The 15,368-nt window shown below is 40.8% G+C and overlaps 24 non-coding genes across 24 annotated transcripts; 16 read left to right on the top strand and 8 right to left on the bottom strand.

The window, feature by feature from the left end:
* Positions 1 to 118: 118 nt before the first annotated feature.
* Positions 119 to 192, bottom strand: TRNAT-AGU (transfer RNA threonine (anticodon AGU)). The gene has a single exon. It is a non-coding gene; the product is annotated as a tRNA-Thr (tRNA).
* A 457-nt stretch (positions 193 to 649) lies between these two features.
* Positions 650 to 722, top strand: TRNAK-UUU (transfer RNA lysine (anticodon UUU)). The gene has a single exon. It is a non-coding gene; the product is annotated as a tRNA-Lys (tRNA).
* Positions 723 to 959: 237 nt separating this feature from the next.
* On the bottom strand, positions 960 to 1,033 carry TRNAT-AGU (transfer RNA threonine (anticodon AGU)). The gene has a single exon. It is a non-coding gene; the product is annotated as a tRNA-Thr (tRNA).
* Positions 1,034 to 1,490: 457 nt separating this feature from the next.
* On the top strand, positions 1,491 to 1,563 carry TRNAK-UUU (transfer RNA lysine (anticodon UUU)). Its single transcript has one exon. It is a non-coding gene; the product is annotated as a tRNA-Lys (tRNA).
* Positions 1,564 to 2,641: 1,078 nt separating this feature from the next.
* Positions 2,642 to 2,715, bottom strand: TRNAT-AGU (transfer RNA threonine (anticodon AGU)). Its single transcript has one exon. It is a non-coding gene; the product is annotated as a tRNA-Thr (tRNA).
* Positions 2,716 to 3,172: 457 nt separating this feature from the next.
* TRNAK-UUU (transfer RNA lysine (anticodon UUU)) lies at positions 3,173 to 3,245 on the top strand. The gene has a single exon. It is a non-coding gene; the product is annotated as a tRNA-Lys (tRNA).
* Positions 3,246 to 4,014: 769 nt separating this feature from the next.
* TRNAK-UUU (transfer RNA lysine (anticodon UUU)) lies at positions 4,015 to 4,087 on the top strand. Its single transcript has one exon. It is a non-coding gene; the product is annotated as a tRNA-Lys (tRNA).
* Positions 4,088 to 5,166: 1,079 nt separating this feature from the next.
* On the bottom strand, positions 5,167 to 5,240 carry TRNAT-AGU (transfer RNA threonine (anticodon AGU)). The gene has a single exon. It is a non-coding gene; the product is annotated as a tRNA-Thr (tRNA).
* A 457-nt stretch (positions 5,241 to 5,697) lies between these two features.
* TRNAK-UUU (transfer RNA lysine (anticodon UUU)) lies at positions 5,698 to 5,770 on the top strand. Its single transcript has one exon. It is a non-coding gene; the product is annotated as a tRNA-Lys (tRNA).
* Positions 5,771 to 6,006: 236 nt separating this feature from the next.
* On the bottom strand, positions 6,007 to 6,080 carry TRNAT-AGU (transfer RNA threonine (anticodon AGU)). The gene has a single exon. It is a non-coding gene; the product is annotated as a tRNA-Thr (tRNA).
* A 457-nt stretch (positions 6,081 to 6,537) lies between these two features.
* TRNAK-UUU (transfer RNA lysine (anticodon UUU)) lies at positions 6,538 to 6,610 on the top strand. Its single transcript has one exon. It is a non-coding gene; the product is annotated as a tRNA-Lys (tRNA).
* Positions 6,611 to 6,847: 237 nt separating this feature from the next.
* Positions 6,848 to 6,921, bottom strand: TRNAT-AGU (transfer RNA threonine (anticodon AGU)). Its single transcript has one exon. It is a non-coding gene; the product is annotated as a tRNA-Thr (tRNA).
* A 457-nt stretch (positions 6,922 to 7,378) lies between these two features.
* Positions 7,379 to 7,451, top strand: TRNAK-UUU (transfer RNA lysine (anticodon UUU)). The gene has a single exon. It is a non-coding gene; the product is annotated as a tRNA-Lys (tRNA).
* A 237-nt stretch (positions 7,452 to 7,688) lies between these two features.
* TRNAT-AGU (transfer RNA threonine (anticodon AGU)) lies at positions 7,689 to 7,762 on the bottom strand. The gene has a single exon. It is a non-coding gene; the product is annotated as a tRNA-Thr (tRNA).
* Positions 7,763 to 8,219: 457 nt separating this feature from the next.
* On the top strand, positions 8,220 to 8,292 carry TRNAK-UUU (transfer RNA lysine (anticodon UUU)). Its single transcript has one exon. It is a non-coding gene; the product is annotated as a tRNA-Lys (tRNA).
* A 237-nt stretch (positions 8,293 to 8,529) lies between these two features.
* On the bottom strand, positions 8,530 to 8,603 carry TRNAT-AGU (transfer RNA threonine (anticodon AGU)). Its single transcript has one exon. It is a non-coding gene; the product is annotated as a tRNA-Thr (tRNA).
* A 458-nt stretch (positions 8,604 to 9,061) lies between these two features.
* On the top strand, positions 9,062 to 9,134 carry TRNAK-UUU (transfer RNA lysine (anticodon UUU)). The gene has a single exon. It is a non-coding gene; the product is annotated as a tRNA-Lys (tRNA).
* A 766-nt stretch (positions 9,135 to 9,900) lies between these two features.
* On the top strand, positions 9,901 to 9,973 carry TRNAK-UUU (transfer RNA lysine (anticodon UUU)). The gene has a single exon. It is a non-coding gene; the product is annotated as a tRNA-Lys (tRNA).
* Positions 9,974 to 10,740: 767 nt separating this feature from the next.
* On the top strand, positions 10,741 to 10,813 carry TRNAK-UUU (transfer RNA lysine (anticodon UUU)). Its single transcript has one exon. It is a non-coding gene; the product is annotated as a tRNA-Lys (tRNA).
* A 767-nt stretch (positions 10,814 to 11,580) lies between these two features.
* Positions 11,581 to 11,653, top strand: TRNAK-UUU (transfer RNA lysine (anticodon UUU)). The gene has a single exon. It is a non-coding gene; the product is annotated as a tRNA-Lys (tRNA).
* Positions 11,654 to 12,422: 769 nt separating this feature from the next.
* On the top strand, positions 12,423 to 12,495 carry TRNAK-UUU (transfer RNA lysine (anticodon UUU)). Its single transcript has one exon. It is a non-coding gene; the product is annotated as a tRNA-Lys (tRNA).
* Positions 12,496 to 13,263: 768 nt separating this feature from the next.
* On the top strand, positions 13,264 to 13,336 carry TRNAK-UUU (transfer RNA lysine (anticodon UUU)). Its single transcript has one exon. It is a non-coding gene; the product is annotated as a tRNA-Lys (tRNA).
* A 768-nt stretch (positions 13,337 to 14,104) lies between these two features.
* Positions 14,105 to 14,177, top strand: TRNAK-UUU (transfer RNA lysine (anticodon UUU)). The gene has a single exon. It is a non-coding gene; the product is annotated as a tRNA-Lys (tRNA).
* A 769-nt stretch (positions 14,178 to 14,946) lies between these two features.
* Positions 14,947 to 15,019, top strand: TRNAK-UUU (transfer RNA lysine (anticodon UUU)). Its single transcript has one exon. It is a non-coding gene; the product is annotated as a tRNA-Lys (tRNA).
* The last annotated feature ends 349 nt before the right edge of the window (positions 15,020 to 15,368 follow it).

The following is a 15,368-nucleotide window of genomic DNA, read 5'->3' as shown; positions in this document are numbered from 1 at the left end:
GTTCTTGGATGCTTTGCCAACATTTCAAGCCTGACTGTGCTTCTAAATAGCATGAAATAGCAATCTTTGTACAAAGTTTTAATATTGGGGAGACAGATTGGTCGAAAAAAAAGCAGACAGGCGCTGCTGAGATTCGAACTCAGGATCTCCTGTTTACTAGACAGGCGCTTTAACCAACTAAGCCACAGCACCTTTTTTGCATCTGGTCTCCTTTCCTTCCTCATGTAATCATTTAGAAGTGAAATCCACTTTTTTAAGGCTGGGCTTCTGTTGCAATATAACTTTTCAAAATGTTTTCCAATTGACTGAAACTCCATTGCACAAAACGAGCATGTCATTAATCGTCGATTTAGAGTGGACTGCATTGCCCAGTGTGTGCATTGAGGAGCACATGTTCGTCTTTACTGGGGAGCAAGTTTGCACTCATGAATGTGGCAAAACATTCAAATCCGTAAGTGGGTGAACATTAAAGTCCTAGATGCTGCAAATCTCTATATCTGGATACGGAATGACTGAAAAAAGTTATGTCTCCAGTGTCAAAATGTGTGTAATGCACTAGTAATTCATTTCCTTTATTGACCAGTGAGGTAGCCATGTATGGAGGTGCTGTAGAGTGAAAATCAAGTTTCAAATGGGCAGTGATCCTTGTGCCTGGATAGCTCAGTCGGTAGAGCATCAGACTTTTAATCTGAGGGTCCAGGGTTCAAGTCCCTGTTCAGGCGTACCATTGCTTCTTTTACAAAAAATTAAGCAGGAAATATGAATTGCTCATTCTAATATGTGCTATTTCTGATGGCATCGCAACCTTGGGCAATATGATTCTAAGGTAGTGGAGTCCAGAGTTCTTGGATGCTTTGCCAACATTTCAAGCCTGACTGTGCTTCTAAATAGCATGAAATAGCAATCTTTGTACAAAGTTTTAATATTGGGGAGACAGATTGGTCGAAAAAAAAGCAGACAGGCGCTGCTGAGATTCGAACTCAGGATCTCCTGTTTACTAGACAGGCGCTTTAACCAACTAAGCCACAGCACCTTTTTTGCATCTGGTCTCCTTTCCTTCCTCATGTAATCATTTAGAAGTGAAATCCACTTTTTTAAGGCTGGGCTTCTGTTGCAATATAACTTTTCAAAATGTTTTCCAATTGACTGAAACTCCATTGCACAAAACGAGCATGTCATTAATCGTCGATTTAGAGTGGACTGCATTGCCCAGTGTGTGCATTGAGGAGCACATGTTCGTCTTTACTGGGGAGCAAGTTTGCACTCATGAATGTGGCAAAACATTCAAATCCGTAAGTGGGTGAACATTAAAGTCCTAGATGCTGCAAATCTCTATATCTGGATACGGAATGACTGAAAAAAGTTATGTCTCCAGTGTCAAAATGTGTGTAATGCACTAGTAATTCATTTCCTTTATTGACCAGTGAGGTAGCCATGTATGGAGGTGCTGTAGAGTGAAAATCAAGTTTCAAATGAGCAGTGATCCTTGTGCCTGGATAGCTCAGTCGGTAGAGCATCAGACTTTTAATCTGAGGGTCCAGGGTTCAAGTCCCTGTTCAGGCGTACCATTGCTTCTTTTACAAAAAATTAAGCAGGAAATATGAATTGCTCATTCTAATATGTGCTATTTCTGATGGCATCGCAACCTTGGGCAATATGACTCTAAGGTAGTGGAGTCCAGAGTTCTTGGATGCTTTGCCAACATTTCAAGCCTGACAGTGCTTCTAAATAGCATGAAACAGCAATCTTTGTACAAAGTTTTAATATTGGGGAGACAGATTGGTCGAAAAAAAAGCAGACAGGCGCTGATGAGATTCGAACTCAGGATCTCCTGTTTACTAGACAGGCGCTTTAACCAACTAAGCCACAGCACCTTATTTGCATCTGGTCTCCTTTCCTTCCTCATGTAATCATTTAGAAGTGAAATCCACTTTTTTAAGGCTGGGCTTCTGTTGCAATATAACTTTTCAAAATGTTTTCCAATTGACTGAAACTCCATTGCACAAAACGAGCATGTCATTAATCGTCGATTTAGAGTGGACTGCATTGCCCAGTGTGTGCATTGAGGAGCACATGTTCGTCTTTACTGGGGAGCAAGTTTGCACTCATGAATGTGGCAAAACATTCAAATCCGTAAGTGGGTGAACATTAAAGTCCTAGATGCTGCAAATCTCTATATCTGGATACGGAATGACTGAAAAAAGTTATGTCTCCAGTGTCAAAATGTGTGTAATGCACTAGTAATTCATTTCCTTTATTGACCAGTGAGGTAGCCATGTATGGAGGTGCTGTAGAGTGAAAATCAAGTTTCAAATGGGCAGTGATCCCTGTACCTGGATAGCTCAGTCGGTAGAGCATCAGACTTTTAATCTGAGGGTCCAGGGTTCAAGTCCCTGTTCAGGCGTACCTTTGCTTCTTTTACAAAAAATTAAGCAGGAAATATGAATTGCTCATTCTAATATGTGCTATTTCTGATGGCATCGCAACCTTGGGCAATATGACTCTAAGGTAGTGGAGTCCAGAGTTCTTGGATGCTTTGCCAACATTTCAAGCCTCACTGTGCTTCTAAATAGCATGAAATAGCAATCTTTGTACAAAGTTTTAATATTGGGGAGACAGATTGGTCGAAAAAAAAGCAGACAGGCGCTGCTGAGATTCGAACTCAGGATCTCCTGTTTACTAGACAGGCGCTTTAACCAACTAAGCCACAGCACCCTTTTTGCATCTGGTCTCCTTTCCTTCCTCATGTAATCATTTAGAAGTGAAATCCACTTTTTTAAGGCTGGGCTTCTGTTGCAATATAACTTTTCAAAATGTTTTCCAATTGACTGAAACTCCATTGCACAAAACGAGCATGTCATTAATCGTCGATTTAGAGTGGACTGCATTGCCCAGTGTGTGCATTGAGGAGCACATGTTCGTCTTTACTGGGGAGCAAGTTTGCACTCATGAATGTGGCAAAACATTCAAATCCGTAAGTGGGTGAACATTAAAGTCCTAGATGCTGCAAATCTCTATATCTGGATACGGAATGACTGAAAAAAGTTATGTCTCCAGTGTCAAAATGTGTGTAATGCACTAGTAATTCATTTCCTTTATTGACCAGTGAGGTAGCCATGTATGGAGGTGCTGTAGAGTGAAAATCAAGTTTCAAATAGGCAGTGATCCCTGTGCCTGGATAGCTCAGTCGGTAGAGCATCAGACTTTTAATCTGAGGGTCCAGGGTTCAAGTCCCTGTTCAGGCGTATCTTTGCTTCTTTTACAAAAAATTTAGCAGGAAATATGAATTGCTCATTCTAATATGTGCTATTTCTGATGGCATCGCAACCTTGGGCAATATGACTCTAAGGTAGTGGAGTCCAGAATTCTTGGATGCTTTGCCAACATTTCAAGCCTGACTGTGCTTCTAAATAGCATGAAATAACAATCTTTGTACAAAGTTTTAATATTGGGGAGACAGATTGGTCGAAAAAAAAGCAGAGAGGGGCTGTTGAGATTCGAACTCAGGATCTCCTGTTTACTAGACAGGCGCTTTAACCAACTAAGCCACAGCACCTCTTTTGCATCTGATCTCCTTTCCTTCCTCATGTAATCATTTAGAAGTGAAATCCACTTTTTTTAAGGCTGGGCTTCTGTTGCAATATAACTTTACAAAATGTTTTCCAATTGACTGAAACTCCATTGCACAAAACGAGCATGTCATTAATCGTTGATTTAGAGTGGACTGCATTGCCCAGTGTGTGTATTGAGGAGCACATGTTCGCCTTTACTGGGGAGCAATTTTGCACTCATGAATGTGGCAAAACATTCAAATCCGTAAGTGGGTGAACATTAAAGTCCTAGATGCTGCAAATCTCTATATCTGGATACGGAATGACTGAAAAAAGTTATGTCTCCAGTGTCAAAATGTGTGCAATGCACTAGTAATTCATTTCCTTTATTGACCAGTGAGGTAGCCATGTATGGAGGTGCTGTAGAGTGAAAATCAAGTTTCAAATAGGCAGTGATCCCTGTGCCTGGATAGCTCAGTCGGTAGAGCATCAGACTTTTAATCTGAGGGTCCAGGGTTCAAGTCCCTGTTCAGGCGTATCTTTGCTTCTTTTACAAAAAATTTAGCAGGAAATATGAATTGCTCATTCTAATATGTGCTATTTCTGATGGCATCGCAACCTTGGGCAATATGACTCTAAGGTAGTGGAGTCCAGAATTCTTGGATGCTTTGCCAACATTTCAAGCCTGACTGTGCTTCTAAATAGCATGAAATAACAATCTTTGTACAAAGTTTTAATATTGGGGAGACAGATTGGTCGAAAAAAAAGCAGAGAGGGGCTGTTGAGATTCGAACTCAGGATCTCCTGTTTACTAGACAGGCGCTTTAACCAACTAAGCCACAGCACCTCTTTTGCATCTGATCTCCTTTCCTTCCTCATGTAATCATTTAGAAGTGAAATCCACTTTTTTTAAGGCTGGGCTTCTGTTGCAATATAACTTTACAAAATGTTTTCCAATTGACTGAAACTCCATTGCACAAAACGAGCATGTCATTAATCGTTGATTTAGAGTGGACTGCATTGCCCAGTGTGTGTATTGAGGAGCACATGTTCGCCTTTACTGGGGAGCAATTTTGCACTCATGAATGTGGCAAAACATTCAAATCCGTAAGTGGGTGAACATTAAAGTCCTAGATGCTGCAAATCTCTATATCTGGATACGGAATGACTGAAAAAAGTTATGTCTCCAGTGTCAAAATGTGTGCAATGCACTAGTAATTCATTTCCTTTATTGACCAGTGAGGTAGCCATGTATGGAGGTGCTGTAGAGTGAAAATCAAGTTTCAAATGGGCAGTGATCCCTGTGCCTGGATAACTCAGTCGGTAGAGCATCAGACTTTTAATCTGAGGGTCCAGGGTTCAAGTCCCTGTTCAGGCGTATCTTTGCTTCTTTTACAAAAAATTTAGCAGGAAATATGAATTGCTCATTCTAATATGTGCTATTTCTGATGGCATCGCAACCTTGGGCAATATGACTCTAAGGTAGTGGAGTCCAGAGTTCTTGGATGCTTTGCCAACATTTCAAGCCTGACTGTGCTTCTAAATAGCATGAAACAGCAATCTTTGTACAAAGTTTTAATATTGGGGAGACAGATTGGTCGAAAAAAAAGCAGACAGGCGCTGCTGAGATTCGAACTCAGGATCTCCTGTTTACTAGACAGGCGCTTTAACCAACTAAGCCACAGCACCTTTTTTGCATCTGGTCTCCTTTCCTTCCTCATGTAATCAATCAGAAGTGAAATCCACTTTTTTAAGGCTGGGCTTCTGTTGCAATATAACTTTTCAAAATGTTTTCCAATTGACTGAAACTCCATTGCACAAAACGAGCATGTCATTAATCGTCGATTTAGAGTGGACTGCATTGCCCAGTGTGTGCATTGAGGAGCACATGTTCGTCTTTACTGGGGAGCAAGTTTGCACTCATGAATGTGGCAAAACATTCAAATCCGTAAGTGGGTGAACATTAAAGTCCTAGATGCTGCAAATCTCTATATCTGGATACGGAATGACTGAAAAAAGTTATGTCTCCAGTGTCAAAATGTGTGTAATGCACTAGTAATTCATTTCCTTTATTGACCAGTGAGGTAGCCATGTATGGAGGTGCTGTAGAGTGAAAATCAAGTTTCAAATGGGCAGTGATCCCTGTGCCTGGATAGCTCAGTCGGTAGAGCATCAGACTTTTAATCTGAGGGTCCAGGGTTCAAGTCCCTGTTCAGGCGTACCTTTGCTTCTTTTACAAAAAATTAAGCAGGAAATATGAATTGCTCATTCTAATATGTGCTATTTCTGATGGCATCGCAACCTTGGGCAATATGACTCTAAGGTAGTGGAGTCCAGAGTTCTTGGATGCTTTGCCAACATATCAAGCCTGACTGTGCTTCTAAATAGCATGAAATAGCAATCTTTGTACAAAGTTTTAATATTGGGGAGACAGATTGGTCGAAAAAAAGCAGACAGGCGCTGCTGAGATTCGAACTCAGGATCTCCTGTTTACTAGACAGGCGCTTTAACCAACTAAGCCACAGCACCTTTTTTGCATCTGGTCTCCTTTCCTTCCTCATGTAATCATTTAGAAGTGAAATCCACTTTTTTAAGGCTGGTCTTCTGTTGCAATATAACTTTTCAAAATGTTTTCCAATTGACTGAAACTCCATTGCACAAAACGAGCATGTCATTAATCATCGATTTAGAGTGGACTGCATTGCCCAGTGTGTGCATTGAGGAGCACATGTTCGTCTTTACTGGGGAGCAAGTTTGCACTCATTAATGTGGCAAAACATTCAAATCCGTAAGTGGGTGAACATTAAAGTCCTAGATGCTGCAAATCTCTATATCTGGATACGGAATGACTGAAAAAAGTTATGTCTCCAGTGTCAAAATGTGTGTAATGCACTAGTAATTCATTTCCTTTATTGACCAGTGAGGTAGCCATGTATGGAGGTGCTGTAGAGTGAAAATCAAGTTTCAAATGGGCAGTGATCCCCGTGCCTGGATAGCTCAGTTGGTAGAGCATCAGACTTTTAATCTGAGGGTCCAGGGTTCAAGTCCCTGTTCAGGCGTATCTTTGCTTCTTTTACAAAAAATTTAGCAGGAAATATGAATTGCTCATTCTAATATGTGCTATTTCTGATGGCATCGCAACCTTGGGCAATATGATTCTAAGGTAGTGGAGTCCAGAGTTCTTGGATGCTTTGCCAACATTTCAAGCCTGACTGTGCTTCTAAATAGCATGAAATAGCAATCTTTGTACAAAGTTTTAATATTGGGGAGACAGATTGGTCGAAAAAAAAGCAGACAGGCGCTGCTGAGATTCGAACTCAGGATCTCCTGTTTACTAGACAGGCGCTTTAACCAACTAAGCCACAGCACCTTTTTTGCATCTGGTCTCCTTTCCTTCCTCATGTAATCATTTAGAAGTGAAATCCACTTTTTTAAGGCTGGGCTTCTGTTGCAATATAACTTTTCAAAATGTTTTCCAATTGACTGAAACTCCATTGCACAAAACGAGCATGTCATTAATCGTCGATTTAGAGTGGACTGCATTGCCCAGTGTGTGCATTGAGGAGCACATGTTCGTCTTTACTGGGGAGCAAGTTTGCACTCATGAATGTGGCAAAACATTCAAATCCGTTAGTGGGTGAACATTAAAGTCCTAGATGCTGCAAATCTCTATATCTGGATACGGAATGACTGAAAAAAGTTATGTCTCCAGTGTCAAAATGTGTGTAATGCACTAGTAATTCATTTCCTTTATTGACCAGTGAGGTAGCCATGTATGGAGGTGCTGTAGAGTGAAAATCAAGTTTCAAATGGGCAGTGATCCTTGTGCCTGGATAGCTCAGTCGGTAGAGCATCAGACTTTTAATCTGAGGGTCCAGGGTTCAAGTCCCTGTTCAGGCGTACCTTTGCTTCTTTTACAAAAAATTAAGCAGGAAATATGAATTGCTCATTCTAATATGTGCTATTTCTGATGGCATCGCAACCTTGGGCAATATGACTCTAAGGTAGTGGAGTCCAGAGTTCTTGGATGCTTTGTCAACATTTCAAGCCTGACTGTGCTTCTAAATAGCATGAAACAGCAATCTTTGTACAAAGTTTTAATATTGGGGAGACAGATTGGTCGAAAAAAAAGCAGACAGGCGCTGCTGAGATTCGAACTCAGGATCTCCTGTTTACTAGACAGGCGCTTTAACCAACTAAGCCACAGCACCTTTTTTGCATCTGGTCTCCTTTCCTTCCTCATGTAATCATTTAGAAGCGAAATCCACTTTTTTAAGGCTGGGCTTCTGTTGCAATATAACTTTTCAAAATGTTTTCCAATTGACTGAAACTCCATTGCACAAAACGAGCATGTCATTAATCGTCGATTTAGAGTGGACTGCATTGCCCAGTGTGTGCATTGAGGAGCACATGTTCGTCTTTACTGGGGAGCAAGTTTGCACTCATGAATGTGGCAAAACATTCAAATCCGTAAGTGGGTGAACATTAAAGTCCTAGATGCTGCAAATCTCTATATCTGGATACGGAATGACTGAAAAAAGTTATGTCTCCAGTGTCAAAATGTGTGTAATGCACTAGTAATTCATTTCCTTTATTGACCAGTGAGGTAGCCATGTATGGAGGTGCTGTAGAGTGAAAATCAAGTTTCAAATGGGCAGTGATCCCTGTGCCTGGATAGCTCAGTCGGTAGAGCATCAGACTTTTAATCTGAGGGTCCAGGGTTCAAGTCCCTGTTCAGGCGTATCTTTGCTTCTTTTACAAAAAATTTAGCAGGAAATATGAATTGCTCATTCTAATATGTGCTATTTCTGATGGCATCGCAACCTTGGGCAATATGACTCTAAGGTAGTGGAGTCCAGAATTCTTGGATGCTTTGCCAACATTTCAAGCCTGACTGTGCTTCTAAATAGCATGAAATAACAATCTTTGTACAAAGTTTTAATATTGGGGAGACAGATTGGTCGAAAAAAAAGCAGACAGGCGCTGCTGAGATTCGAACTCAGGATCTCCTGTTTACTAGACAGGCGCTTTAACCAACTAAGCCACAGCACCTCTTTTGCATCTGATCTCCTTTCCTTCCTCATGTAATCATTTAGAAGTGAAATCCACTTTTTTTAAGGCTGGGCTTCTGTTGCAATATAACTTTACAAAATGTTTTCCAATTGACTGAAACTCCATTGCACAAAACGAGCATGTCATTAATCGTTGATTTAGAGTGGACTGCATTGCCCAGTGTGTGTATTGGGGAGCACATGTTCGCCTTTACTGGGGAGCAATTTTGCACTCATGAATGTGGCAAAACATTCAAATCCGTAAGTGGGTGAACATTAAAGTCCTAGATGCTGCAAATCTCTATATCTGGATACGGAATGACTGAAAAAAGTTATGTCTCCAGTGTCAAAATGTGTGTAATGCACTAGTAATTCATTTCCTTTATTGACCAGTGAGGTAGCCATGTATGGAGGTGCTGTAGAGTGAAAATCAAGTTTCAAATGGGCAGTGATCCCTGTGCCTGGATAGCTCAGTCGGTAGAGCATCAGACTTTTAATCTGAGGGTCCAGGGTTCAAGTCCCTGTTCAGGCGTATCTTTGCTTCTTTTACAAAAAATTTAGCAGGAAATATGAATTGCTCATTCTAATATGTGCTATTTCTGATGGCATCGCAACCTTGGGAAATATGACTCTAAGGTAGTGGAGTCCAGAATTCTTGGATGCTTTGCCAACATTTCAAGCCTGACTGTGCTTCTAAATAGCATGAAATAATCTTTGTACAAAGTTTTAATATTGGGGAGACAGATTGGTCAAAAAAAAAGCAGACAGGCGCTGCTGAGATTCGAACTCAGGATCTCCAGTTTACTAGACAGGCGCTTTAACCAACTAAGCCACAGCACCTCTTTTGCATCTGATCTCCTGTCCTTCCTCATGTAATCATTTAGAAGTGAAATCCACTTTTTTTAAGGCTGGGCTTCTGTTGCAATATAACTTTACAAAATGTTTTCCAATTGACTGAAACTCCATTGCACAAAACGAGCATGTCATTAATCGTTGATTTAGAGTGGACTGCATTGCCCAGTGTGTGTATTGAGGAGCACATGTTCGCCTTTACTGGGGAGCAATTTTGCACTCATGAATGTGGCAAAACATTCAAATCCGTAAGTGGGTGAACATTAAAGTCCTAGATGCTGCAAATCTCTATATCTGGATACGGAATGACTGAAAAAAGTTATGTCTCCAGTGTCAAAATGTGTGTAATGCACTAGTAATTCATTTCCTTTATTGACCAGTGAGGTAGCCATGTATGGAGGTGCTGTAGAGTGAAAATCAAGTTTCAAATGGGCAGTGATCCTTGTGCCTGGATAGCTCAGTCGGTAGAGCATCAGACTTTTAATCTGAGGGTCCAGGGTTCAAGTCCCTGTTCAGGCGTACCTTTGCTTCTTTTACAAAAAATTAAGCAGGAAATATGAATTGCTCATTCTAATATGTGCTATTTCTGATGGCATCGCAACCTTGGGCAATATGATTCTAAGGTAGTGGAGTCCAGAGTTCTTGGATGCTTTGCCAACATTTCAAGCCTGACTGTGCTTCTAAATAGCATGAAATAGCAATCTTTGTACAAAGTTTTAATATTGGGGAGACAGATTGGTCGAAAAAAAAGCAGACAGGCGCTGCTGAGATTCGAACTCAGGATCTCCTGTTTACTAGACAGGCGCTTTAACCAACTAAGCCACAGCACCTTTTTTGCATCTGGTCTCCTTTCCTTCCTCATGTAATCATTTAGAAGTGAAATCCACTTTTTTAAGGCTGGGCTTCTGTTGCAATATAACTTTTCAAAATGTTTTCCAATTGACTGAAACTCCATTGCACAAAACGAGCATGTCATTAATCGTCGATTTAGAGTGGACTGCATTGCCCAGTGTGTGCATTGAGGAGCACATGTTCGTCTTTACTGGGGAGCAAGTTTGCACTCATGAATGTGGCAAAACATTCAAATCCGTAAGTGGGTGAACATTAAAGTCCTAGATGCTGCAAATCTCTATATCTGGATACGGAATGACTGAAAAAAGTTATGTCTCCAGTGTCAAAATGTGTGTAATGCACTAGTAATTCATTTCCTTTATTGACCAGTGAGGTAGCCATGTATGGAGGTGCTGTAGAGTGAAAATCAAGTTTCAAATGGCAGTGATCCATCTGCCTGGATAGCTCAGTCGGTAGAGCATCAGACTTTTAATCTGAGGGTCCAGGGTTCAAGTCCCTGTTCAGGCGTACCTTTGCTTCTTTTACAAAAAATTAAGCAGGAAATATGAATTGCTCATTCTAATATGTGCTATTTCTGATGGCATCGCAACCTTGGGCAATATGACTCTAAGGTAGTGGAGTCCAGAGTTCTTGGATGCTTTGCCAACATATCAAGCCTGACTGTGCTTCTAAATAGCATGAAATAGCAATCTTTGTACAAAGTTTTAATATTGGGGAGACAGATTGGTCGAAAAAAAGCAGACAGGCGCTGCTGAGATTCAAACTCAGGATCTCCTGTTTACTAGACAGGCGCTTTAACCAACTAAGCCACAGCACCTTTTTTGCATCTGGTCTCCTTTCCTTCCTCATGTAATCATTTAGAAGTGAAATCCACTTTTTTAAGGCTGGACTTCTGTTGCAATATAACTTTTCAAAATGTTTTCCAATTGACTGAAACTCCATTGCACAAAACGAGCATGTCATTAATCGTCGATTTAGAGTGGACTGCATTGCCCAGTGTGTGCATTGAGGAGCACATGTTCGTCTTTACTGGGGAGTAAGTTTGCACTCATGAATGTGGCAAAACATTCAAATCCGTAAGTGGGTGAACATTAAAGTCCTAGATGCTGCAAATCTCTATATCTGGATACGTAATGACTGAAAAAAGTTATGTCTCCAGTGTCAAAATGTGTGTAATGCACTAGTAATTCATTTCCTTTATTGACCAGTGAGGTAGCCATGTATGGAGGTGCTGTAGAGTGAAAATCAAGTTTCAAATGGGCAGTGATCCCTGTGCCTGGATAGCTCAGTCGGTAGAGCATCAGACTTTTAATCTGAGGGTCCAGGGTTCAAGTCCCTGTTCAGGCGTATCTTTGCTTCTTTTACAAAAAATTTAGCAGGAAATATGAATTGCTCATTCTAATATGTGCTATTTCTGATGGCATCGCAACCTTGGGCAATATGACTCTAAGGTAGTGAAGTCCAGAATTCTTGGATGCTTTGCCAACATTTCAAGCCTGACTGTGCTTCTAAATAGCATGAAATAACAATCTTTGTACAAAGTTTTAATATTGGGGAGACAGATTGGTCGAAAAAAAAGCAGACAGGCGCTGCTGAGATTCAAACTCAGGATCTCCAGTTTACTAGACAGGCGCTTTAACCAACTAAGCCACAAAACCTCTTTGGCATCTGATCTCCTGTCCTTCCTCATGTAATCATTTAGAAGTGAAATCCACTTTTTTTAAGGCTGGGCTTCTGTTGCAATATAACTTTACAAAATGTTTTCCAATTGACTGAAACTCCAATGCACAAAACGAGCATGTCATTAATCGTTGATTTAGAGTGGACTTCATTGCCCAGTGTGTGTATTGAGGAGCACATGTTCGCCTTTACTGGGGAGCAATTTTGCACTCATGAATGTGGCAAAACATTCAAATCCGTAAGTGGGTGAACATTAAAGTCCTAGATGCTGCAAATCTCTATATCTGGATACGGAATGACTGAAAAAAGTTATGTCTCCAGTGTCAAAATGTGTGTAATGCACTAGTAATTCATTTCCTTTATTGACCAGTGAGGTAGCCATGTATGGAGGTGCTGTAGAGTGAAAATCAAGTTTCAAATGGGCAGTGATCCTTGTGCCTGGATAGCTCAGTCGGTAGAGCATCAGACTTTTAATCTGAGGGTCCAGGGTTCAAGTCCCTGTTCAGGCGTACCTTTGCTTCTTTTACAAAAAATTAAGCAGGAAATATGAATTGCTCATTCTAATATGTGCTATTTCTGATGGCATCGCAACCTTGGGCAATATGATTCTAAGGTAGTGGAGTCCAGAGTTCTTGGATGCTTTGCCAACATTTCAAGCCTGACTGTGCTTCTAAATAGCATGAAATAGCAATCTTTGTACAAAGTTTTAATATTGGGGAGACAGATTGGTCGAAAAAAAAGCAGACAGGCGCTGCTGGGATTCGAACTCAGGATCTCCTGTTTACTAGACAGGCGCTTTAACCAACTAAGCCACAGCACCTTTTTTGCATCTGGTCTCCTTTCCTTCCTCATGTAATCATTTAGAAGTGAAATCCACTTTTTTAAGGCTGGGCTTCTGTTGCAATATAACTTTTCAAAATGTTTTCCAATTGACTGAAACTCCATTGCACAAAACGAGCATGTCATTAATCGTCGATTTAGAGTGGACTGCATTGCCCAGTGTGTGCATTGAGGAGCACATGTTCGTCTTTACTGGGGAGCAAGTTTGCACTCATGAATGTGGCAAAACATTCAAATCCGTTAGTGGGTGAACATTAAAGTCCTAGATGCTGCAAATCTCTATATCTGGATACGGAATGACTGAAAAAAGTTATGTCTCCAGTGTCAAAATGTGTGTAATGCACTAGTAATTCATTTCCTTTATTGACCAGTGAGGTAGCCATGTATGGAGGTGCTGTAGAGTGAAAATCAAGTTTCAAATGGGCAGTGATCCTTGTGCCTGGATAGCTCAGTCGGTAGAGCATCAGACTTTTAATCTGAGGGTCCAGGGTTCAAGTCCCTGTTCAGGCGTACCTTTGCTTCTTTTACAAAAAATTAAGCAGGAAATATGAATTGCTCATTCTAATATGTGCTATTTCTGATGGCATCGCAACCTTGGGCAATATGACTCTAAGGTAGTGGAGTCCAGAGTTCTTGGATGCTTTGTCAACATTTCAAGCCTGACTGTGCTTCTAAATAGCATGAAACAGCAATCTTTGTACAAAGTTTTAATATTGGGGAGACAGATTGGTCGAAAAAAAAGCAGACAGGCGCTGCTGAGATTCGAACTCAGGATCTCCTGTTTACTAGACAGGCGCTTTAACCAACTAAGCCACAGCACCTTTTTTGCATCTGGTCTCCTTTCCTTCCTCATGTAATCATTTAGAAGCGAAATCCACTTTTTTAAGGCTGGGCTTCTGTTGCAATATAACTTTTCAAAATGTTTTCCAATTGACTGAAACTCCATTGCACAAAACGAGCATGTCATTAATCGTCGATTTAGAGTGGACTGCATTGCCCAGTGTGTGCATTGAGGAGCACATGTTCGTCTTTACTGGGGAGCAAGTTTGCACTCATGAATGTGGCAAAACATTCAAATCCGTAAGTGGGTGAACATTAAAGTCCTAGATGCTGCAAATCTCTATATCTGGATACGGAATGACTGAAAAAAGTTATGTCTCCAGTGTCAAAATGTGTGTAATGCACTAGTAATTCATTTCCTTTATTGACCAGTGAGGTAGCCATGTATGGAGGTGCTGTAGAGTGAAAATCAAGTTTCAAATGGGCAGTGATCCCTGTGCCTGGATAGCTCAGTCGGTAGAGCATCAGACTTTTAATCTGAGGGTCCAGGGTTCAAGTCCCTGTTCAGGCGTATCTTTGCTTCTTTTACAAAAAATTTAGCAGGAAATATGAATTGCTCATTCTAATATGTGCTATTTCTGATGGCATCGCAACCTTGGGCAATATGACTCTAAGGTAGTGGAGTCCAGAATTCTTGGATGCTTTGCCAACATTTCAAGCCTGACTGTGCTTCTAAATAGCATGAAATAACAATCTTTGTACAAAGTTTTAATATTGGGGAGACAGATTGGTCGAAAAAAAAGCAGACAGGCGCTGCTGAGATTCGAACTCAGGATCTCCTGTTTACTAGACAGGCGCTTTAACCAACTAAGCCACAGCACCTCTTTTGCATCTGATCTCCTTTCCTTCCTCATGTAATCATTTAGAAGTGAAATCCACTTTTTTTAAGGCTGGGCTTCTGTTGCAATATAACTTTACAAAATGTTTTCCAATTGACTGAAACTCCATTGCACAAAACGAGCATGTCATTAATCGTTGATTTAGAGTGGACTGCATTGCCCAGTGTGTGTATTGGGGAGCACATGTTCGCCTTTACTGGGGAGCAATTTTGCACTCATGAATGTGGCAAAACATTCAAATCCGTAAGTGGGTGAACATTAAAGTCCTAGATGCTGCAAATCTCTATATCTGGATACGGAATGACTGAAAAAAGTTATGTCTCCAGTGTCAAAATGTGTGTAATGCACTAGTAATTCATTTCCTTTATTGACCAGTGAGGTAGCCATGTATGGAGGTGCTGTAGAGTGAAAATCAAGTTTCAAATGGGCAGTGATCCCTGTGCCTGGATAGCTCAGTCGGTAGAGCATCAGACTTTTAATCTGAGGGTCCAGGGTTCAAGTCCCTGTTCAGGCGTACCTTTGCTTCTTTTACAAAAAATTAAGCAGGAAATATGAATTGCTCATTCTAATATGTGCTATTTCTGATGGCATCGCAACCTTGGGCAATATGACTCTAAGGTAGTGAAGTCCAGAATTCTTGGATGCTTTGCCAACATTTCAAGCCTGACTGTGCTTCTAAATAGCATGAAATAACAATCTTTGTACAAAGTTTTAATATTGGGGAGACAGATTGGTCGAAAAAAAAGCAGACAGGCGCTGCTGAGATTCAAACTCAGGATCTCCAGTTTACTAGACAGGCGCTTTAACCAACTAAGCCACAAAACCTCTTTGGCATCTGATCTCCTGTCCTTCCTCATGTAATC

This window comes from Ambystoma mexicanum, unplaced genomic scaffold (assembly GCF_040938575.1).
Source record: "Ambystoma mexicanum isolate Mex_15411 unplaced genomic scaffold, UKY_AmexF1_1 Mex_scaf1, whole genome shotgun sequence".
Taxonomy (NCBI): domain Eukaryota; kingdom Metazoa; phylum Chordata; class Amphibia; order Caudata; family Ambystomatidae; genus Ambystoma; species Ambystoma mexicanum.
This window is presented reverse-complemented; position numbering and strand designations above follow the sequence as displayed.